The sequence below is a fragment of the Emys orbicularis genome, chromosome 1 (assembly GCF_028017835.1).
Source record: "Emys orbicularis isolate rEmyOrb1 chromosome 1, rEmyOrb1.hap1, whole genome shotgun sequence".
In the NCBI taxonomy this organism is placed as follows: domain Eukaryota; kingdom Metazoa; phylum Chordata; order Testudines; family Emydidae; genus Emys; species Emys orbicularis.
In genome coordinates this window covers 108,139,652-108,148,061 of record NC_088683.1, presented here as the reverse complement: position 1 = coordinate 108,148,061, position 8,410 = coordinate 108,139,652, and positions in this window count along the sequence as shown.

Here is an 8,410-nt window from a genome sequence, read left to right as displayed (position 1 = left end):
CAGAACAAATAACTTAGATCCAAATACCTCCAAGCTTTGATTCTCTGGATCTGGATCAGAATTTTGCATCCACTTCTATCTTTCTAAACCCAAACTTCACATCTGAACAGCTGACTTTTGGAGGTGTTCAAAATCAGGATTCAAATTTTGTAGGTTGGTTCATCTCTCAGTGACACACATGATTTTCGACTTCCTAGACCTTGAGGAAAGACAAGGTGAAGAAGAGTGCCTATTTCACAATCCAAATATCATTTAAATTGACAGCTATGGAAAACATGTTCAGCTTTCAGATGGAAGGTTGTGGAAATCTGAAATGATGTGCTGAGAATGGTCAAATGCTTTTAAGGTAAAATTGGAGAGCGTGAAAAATCAATAAGAGAACTACTTAAGAGAAGCAGAGTGGTAGGTGAACTCCCATTCTCCTTCCATTGGACAAAATAATCTTTGGGACTTAGAGTTCAGTTCTACTTTGAAAAATGACTCAAAAATGCCTTATGTCTCAGTGATTTCCCAGTCAAATTTGCTTGGTTTACAAGAACAAAACCTATTCATTTTTTGATGTACCAGCCCTGCCCAAAATCTGAAAGTCGACCTTTTTTCTCCTTCTTAAGCATCATTAGTAGTAAAGATTCTCCAGGCTAAATTCCGACCTCACATCTGTGCAGCCCCACAGAAGTGGGGTTGCACAGGTATAATCAAGTAGCATAGTAGAATTTGGCTCTGCAAAGGTTTAGTTAACAATTCCTGTAGATGATGCATGAGTTAAACTAGAACACACCTCACTTTCTCGGAGTTCTTCACAGCCAATGCACCTAAGAGGAGTAAATACTAGAATCTTTTGTCTCTAAAGCCAGCACCCATGACCCTGAATTCACACAGGGAGCAGGTCTGAATAAGAAGGTGCAATTTTTATCTAGTCACTTTCAAGGTATAACTGCATCTTAAAGGAATCTCAACCAGAAGTCGTTGGTGAGTTGAGAGCAGGGATTTTAATAAACATATACTTCAATTCAGTAAGAATGCACAGATATTAAGGTCTTGATTCAGCAAAGCACTTAAGCATGTGATTTAATTGCAAGCACATGCTCTGATGCTTTGCTGAATCGGGACCTAAATGCTCATTTGAACGAAGTTTTTGTTAAGTTAATATTTTTGGTTTACAGTGTAATATTGATGTTGCAAAATTCTGTCCAGGTGACACAATAATCAGTTATTTACAACAACTTCTAAAAGTGTGACTCAAATTTTAAAAGATGAGAATCACTATATCAGGAATTGTCCATCTAGCCCTCTAAAGAGGGGAAGGCCAGAACGCAAAGCATTTTAAGTATTTCATGTTAAGCCTCTAAATATTTAGATCAAAACCAAAGTAGCATTTACAGAATCAATCAAAACCCTATTCAATGTACTATCAAGCCTTTTTTAAATAAAGTTTTCAGATGTGATGGAGAGTCATTCCTTTTGTTGAGGTCTGTTTGTTTTCACGCTAAAGTGGAACTAGAACAGACTGTCTCGGTTGCAGGGTTAGCTGCACCTCTGACCCATCCGGTCTCTGAATGCATCCCTTTGGTATCAGGCCTCACACCTTTATCTTTCCTGGAGTGGAATCGCGTGATTCTACCACTCTTAGAATGTACCCTGGGCTACAGCACCCTGTGTATTGACTGTGTTTACCCCAATAGGTCGGACTGGGGTCAGTACCTGTGGGTCATCCCTTCAGGAGCTTGTGACCAGGCAGCTTTCTTAAACCAAAGTATTACAGTATGAAGACAGTATGACATCAGAGAGGATTTTAAAACAACAAAAGGTCTATCTGCATGTCTATTTTACTTAGAGTCCTGCCATCCTTTGGTAGGGACCAGGGCCGGCTCCAGCATTTCTGCCGCCCCAAGCAAAAAAAAAAAAAAAGCCGCGATCGGCGGCGGCAATTGGGGGGAAAAAAAAAAAAAAAGCCGCGATTGGCAGCGGCAGTTCAGCGGCAGGTCCTTCGCTCCTAGAGGGAGTGAGGGACCTGCCGCCCCCGAATTGCCGCAGGTGCCGCCCCTCTCCCTTGGCCGCCCCAAGCACCTGCTTGTTAAGCTGGTGCCTGGAGCCGGCCCTGGTAGGGACCCTACGCAGGCCTCACTTTCCCAGTCACCCTTAGCCTCTGGCATCTGGGTGTCAGTCTGAGTCTGGGTCCCATTAACTCTCTCTCTCCATGGGGGGAGTCTCCTTTTAAATCCAGTCAGGTCTTCTCCTGTGTTCACAGATTTGAACTCCTCCTTGACAAAGTAGATCTGCTGAGCTCAGGATGGGGGCAGAGGTAGAACATCAGAGTGAATGACTCTTGTATTGTCCTGTAAGTGTTGGTAGATGGTGGCTTTTGAGCCATTGCTCTGCTTCCTGCCTGTTTTTCCAACAGCCTGCTATTAAACTAAACCAACATTCATACAGTAACTATCCCAATAACCAGGTCAACACTCCTAAACTACGACAGAGCAGCTCCACCTCCCCCATACAGAGGAATCCCTAAGTGGATGAAATAAAACCTTTTCCCCATTATAGGGAAAAATGAACAAGAACGGAGTTTCATACCTAACGAAGAATGTGTGAAATAGGCACATCTTGTGTGTTTAGGTCAAGTTTCTTCTTACGGAACATCATTTACAGATGATAAATTAGTTGCTAAATAAAGGAAAACCCCATTTCAATTAAATGGCTAACAGTCTGATAGTGCTCCAGAAATTCTCCTACAACATATGAGGCAGGTTATCGGTCCTTACCTGCTGCATTACAAAAGAAAATAGTTCAAGTAGCTGTTTTATACACTGAAAATTTTAAAATAGTGGCAGTCTCTGTGCACTGTTGACACTAGAAATCAATGGGTGCAAAGGTCTATCACCATCGATCTTATGGCAGGATGGAGGCTTCTGTTTTGATGAAAAGCATCAAATCACTTAATGTTCAACAGAAAATAAACACCAGTATTGGATGAGCTCAGTGATTTCAATTCGTGGCCACTTGCTTGTTTTAGAAAGTGAGTTGGGCTGTTCCTGGCAAGGACTTAAAGAACTTTTCCATCGAGTCAGAATTGCTAGAATTGACAACTGGTACCTAACTGTTGCTCTTGGTCTCAGTTCAGGAGAATCTTTTGCCAGTAGCTTCACTTTTTGAAAATGAGGCTGCAGCATCTTATTACGTTGCCAGCTTTATGTTTCTATCTTTTATTGGACCAAATTCTGTTGGTGAGAGAAAAGCTTTCAAGCTTACACGGAGCTCTTCCTCACAGGTTTCCCCACAGACCAGGACACACCAACTCAAAGCAGCACCAGACCCTGCCAGAACAACAGATGCAAAATCTACAAACATATCTCCACTGCTACAATGATCAACACCCCCACAACGCACCTTTCAAGATCCATTGCTCCTACACATGTGATGTACCTCATCCAGGGCACTAAATGTCATCACTCTATGTCTGACCTATCCGTCCTCAGCCTCAAAGGCAGCCTTTCAAAACATGAGCCCAGGAGCTTAAATTCATAACTTTGCTAGACACTAAAAATCATGGTTTTAATAAGGACACTGGATTTATAGCTTATTACAACAATCTGTAACCCACTAACAACCTCCTCCAATTCCCAGTTGCTTCTTCCCCCCCGCCCACCCCCTTTTCCTCCCTATGACTGGAGGGGTGTTAACTGGCTACTTCACCTTGAATTGTCCCTTGAAACATGTGTTAACTACTTATGCATCTGAAGAAGTGAGGTTTTTACCCACGAAAGCTTATGCCCAAATAAATCTGTTAGTCTTTAAGGTGCCACCAGACTCCTTGTTGTTTTTGTACTTATGCTAAACAATCTGTTCTATCTTGTATTTAGCTGTGGCACTCTAAGTACGTTTCCCAGACCTGTCACCTGAAGAAGAGCTCAGTGTGGCTAGAAAGCTTGTCTCTCTCACCAACAGAAGTTGGTCCAATAAAAGATATTACCTCATCCACCATGTCTCTCTCATATCCTGGGACCAACTCACCTACAATAACATTGCAGCATCTGACACATCATAGCTCATGGGTTAAATAAAAAGCTAGAGTTTGGGAAACCAAAGAAGTGATTGAGCAGTGCTATGGGAATCATAGAATCATAGAATATCAGAGTTGGAAGGGACCTCAGGAGGTCATCTAGTCCAACCCCCTGCTCAAAGCAGGACCAATTCCCAACTAAATCATCCCAGCCAGGGCTTTGTCAAGCCTGACCTTAAAAAACGCTAAGGAAGGAGATTCCACCACCTCCCTAGGTAACCCATTCCAGTGCTTCACCACGCTCCTAGTGAAAAAGTTTTTCCTAATATCCAACCTAAACCTCGCCCGCTGCAACTTGAGACCATTACTCCTTGTTCTGTCATCTGGTACCACTGAGAACAGTCTAGATCCATCCTCTTTGGACCCCCCTTTCAGGTAGTTGAAAGCAGCTATCAAATCCCCCCTCATTCTTCTCTTCTGCAGACTAAACAATCCCAGTTCCCTCAGCCTCTCCTCATAAGTCATGTGCTCCAGCCCCCTAATCATTTTTGTTGCCCTCTGCTGGACTCTTTCCAATTTTTCCACATCCTTCTTGTAGTGTGGGGCCCAAAACTGGACACAGTACTCCAGATGAGGCCTCACCAATGTCGAATAGAGGGGAACGATCACGTCCCTCGATCTGCTGGCAATGCCCCTACTTATACAGCCCAAAATGCCGTTAGCCTTCTTGACAACAAGGGCACACTGTTGACTCATATCCAGCTTCTCATCCACTGTAACCCCTAGGTCCTTTTCTGCAGAACTGCTTCCTAGCCATTCGGTCCCTAGTCTGTAGCAGTGCATGGGATTCTTCCGTCCTAAATGCAGGACTCTGCACTTGTCCTTGTTGAAAGGTCATGAGTCACTGGAAAAAGTTAGATGGAGATGAACTAGAAAAGTCTGTACACTGACGTGCCTTGTAAATTAGTTTACTTGATCCTTATATTGGCTTTTTCAGACTGTGCCCAAAAGATGCATTCATAACACAAACTAGTGTTCCCAGAAAGTCAGACTAGGGTTGAATAAACCTCAGTGGTTACTGGTTTGGTCTGAACTGCTTAGTTACAACAAATTTTATTTCGGTCAATTCAGTCAAACTTAATTGCGAAAAACCTATTTGTATCTGAGTGGATATGTATAATAGAACTGTTGGTGGGGTTTGAACTTGGGACTTTTACCACTAAAAGCATCTCTACTAATCTAAAGTCCACAAGCTGAAGAAGACTCATTGACCTTTTATATAGCTCAGCCACGAGAGGGAGACACATTCTCCTAGAATGAGCTATATGTGCCCAGACAACTCATAGGGGTCAGCGTTTATCATAAAATTTGGTGGTGGTAGATAGGGTGACCAGATGTCCCGATTTCGGAGTCTTTTTCTTATATAGGGTCCTATTACCCCCTACCCCCTGTCCTAATTTTTCACATCTGCTGTCTGGTCACTCTAGTGGTAGAAGACAACTCAGGGGATCGATGACAATCTGCAGATCCTTTCTCCTCTACTAAGTTGCTGCCGTGAACACAGCCCAGGCCTGTACTATCACCAAATCAATACCATCTGATGGCCTTTCTACAGCCTATAAAATCAATTGGTTGTTTCAATGCAGATTTTAGCATACAGTGCCCAGATCACAAACATATCCATGAGAGTTGGTCTCCTCTTTGCCAGTTTTAGCAGAGAAACCAACAATGGAATGAGTGTGACGGGACTGAAATACTGTCACAGAGTTCAGTTTGGGGTAGGTGGTGGTGGTTGGGGGGTGAAATCCAGACCGCTGAGGGGTTGGTCACTGCCTGCTCTGTAACCTTGGGTACCTCATAATGCTTTGCTGTTGTAGCTTCCAATCTGGGCTGCTCACAACCAGCCTTCAGACAAGCAGGTCACACCCAGCGGCGGCTCCAGGCACCAGCGCTCTGCCCTGCAAGGGCGGCAGTCAGGCAGCCTTCGGCGGCTTGCCTGCGGGAGGTCCGCCAGTCCTGTGGATTTGGCGACAATTCGGAGGTGGGTACGCCGAAGCCACGGGACCGGCAGACCTCCCGCAGGCATGCCACCGAAGGCAGCCTGCCTGCTGTGCTTGGGGCGGCAAAAAAGCTAGAGCCGCCGCTGGTCACACCCTATGTGTCTGTGTGCTAGACAGCGCTGGATCAGCAGCTCTGACCCCAGCAGCCTGTCTTACAGCCCCACTCTGGCTGCCACCAGCCTTGGTTACAACCAGAACGGTGACTGCAACACACTCCCCGTGCTGAATTTTCCCAATATCGTGTGCTCTGTAATGTCCAGCCATCTCCTTGACAGTTCAGAGAAATAATAAGGTTCACTTGTTCTCAGAGATGACCCAGACCTGCTGATAGTGCGGGGACACAATTTAAAGGTTCAGCTGCCCCCGGAACAGCTAGAGTCACGTCCCCCCCACACACAGGCAGGACCCCCTTCCCCTCAGTCTCCCCTTTCAGAAAGCAGCGCCCCCTCCCTGCGGCTCTCAGCTGTTGTTCCTGCTTCTCCCTGGGGGGCGCAGCTTGCCAGCTCCAGTAGCTGCCGTGCAGGGAGGAGTTCCAGCTGCACCAGGTCACTGAGCAGGCTGGCAAACCTGACAGAAATCGGGGGGGGGCATGTGACCCCTCCCCCATGCACCCCTCATGCCTTGCCTCTGTTTCTTCTTGAAAAGCCCCAAATGCTCCAGCTTCTTAATGTAATGGGGGGTTAATAGATGCTTTCATTTTAACACTGCACTGAGTTGGTTTATAGTTAAAATAAAACAAATTAACTAACAATAGGCCATAAGTGAAGTGATGCCAAGTAAAAGGAATAATGTTGGAAAAGGTTACAAGCAAATAAATGTGAAAACATGCATCTAAAACTTAATCTAGAAAGAGAAAGGTGTTGTTCGAGATGGGTTCTCTCAGGACCTTCCACAAAAGCACAAGGACCTGGTTTCCCTTGTCTTCCTAGGTAAACCTTTGCAGTGTATGCTTTGAAAAGTAAAACCCAGACCAAGCTTCTCTCTCCTGCTGGGTGTAGATTCTATGCGGTCGTCTTCTCTGTTTGTCAGCCTGAAATTTGCCTCTACCCTTCGCTAGCTTGATGGGTCTGTTTATGTGCTTTGTAAATACATTCTCTGCCTTTCAAAGTACTTTGGAGGTAACTCCCAGTTGGGGAAAACACATTCCATTGTAGAGTGAAGAGCTGGCATGCTTGGTTTCAACACGCGTTAGTTATAATTCCAGCATATATCCATGCTCAGTGAGCTATTAGTTATTAAATGATACCTCACAAGGCTTAGTTTGTACAAGATTATTGCAATAGTGCATAGGGTATGAAGATGGGGGGGGGGGGGGGGGCTCGGTGTCACAATTATTCTGCCACCACAGCAGATGGTTTTGTAAGTTAGGACTGTGGCACTCTGATGGGAGGTAATTGTGATGCTTTGGGCTTCAAGCCGGTGCAGGAAGGGTTGCATTATCACCTGCCCTGAAGCTCTGGATGCCTTAAATGCTATGCTGCTGTGACTCAGGCCTGGTCTACACTACCCGCCGGAATCGGCGGGTAGAAATCGACCTCTCGGGGATCGATTTATCGCGTCCCGTCAGGACGCGACAATCGATCCCCGAATCGACGCTCTTACTCCACCAGCGAAGGTGGGAGTAAGAGCCGTCGACGGGAAGCCGCGGAGGTCGATTTTGCCGCCGTCCTCACAGCGGGGTAAGTCGGCTGCGATACGCCGAATTCAGCTACGCTATTAGCGTAGCTGAATTTGCGTATCTTAAATCGACCCCCCCCTGTAGTGTAGATGTAGCCTCACAGCTCTGACACCAACAGCCAGCAGAAACGCATATGGGTCACACCCTGGCTTCCACCACCCAGTGACTTTCTGCAGAGTGATCCCCAACATCCCCCAGTCCTGAATTTCCCCCACACCATCAGCCCTGTAGTGTCCAGCCCTGTCCTGGAACACTCACAGAAGTTTGCTGCCCCTTTTAAGAGACAATAAACAGCAGCTCATTATTTTAACTGTGGTTTAACAACATTCTTATTTCAATCACTGCACAGTGTTAGTTTATATTAAAAATAAAGGAAGCTTATTCATCAAAAAGGCATGGATTTAAGTGATATCAAGTAAAGGGATTAAAGATAGAAAGGGTTACACGCAAACAAAAGCAAAAATACACTCCTAAAATTAAAACCTGATTTAACAAACTGGAGTCCAGGGGTGAAAGTAATGCCAAAGACTTACTGGTACGGGGGCCGGCTCCGGCCTCCGGAAGGGGCGGGGCCTCAGGTGGAAGGGGCAGGAGTTGGGGGGGGGTCAGCGTCCCCCCAGCCAGTCCTTCCATGCTGCCTGGTCCCCGTGGGTAGCAATAGTGGCAGTGGTG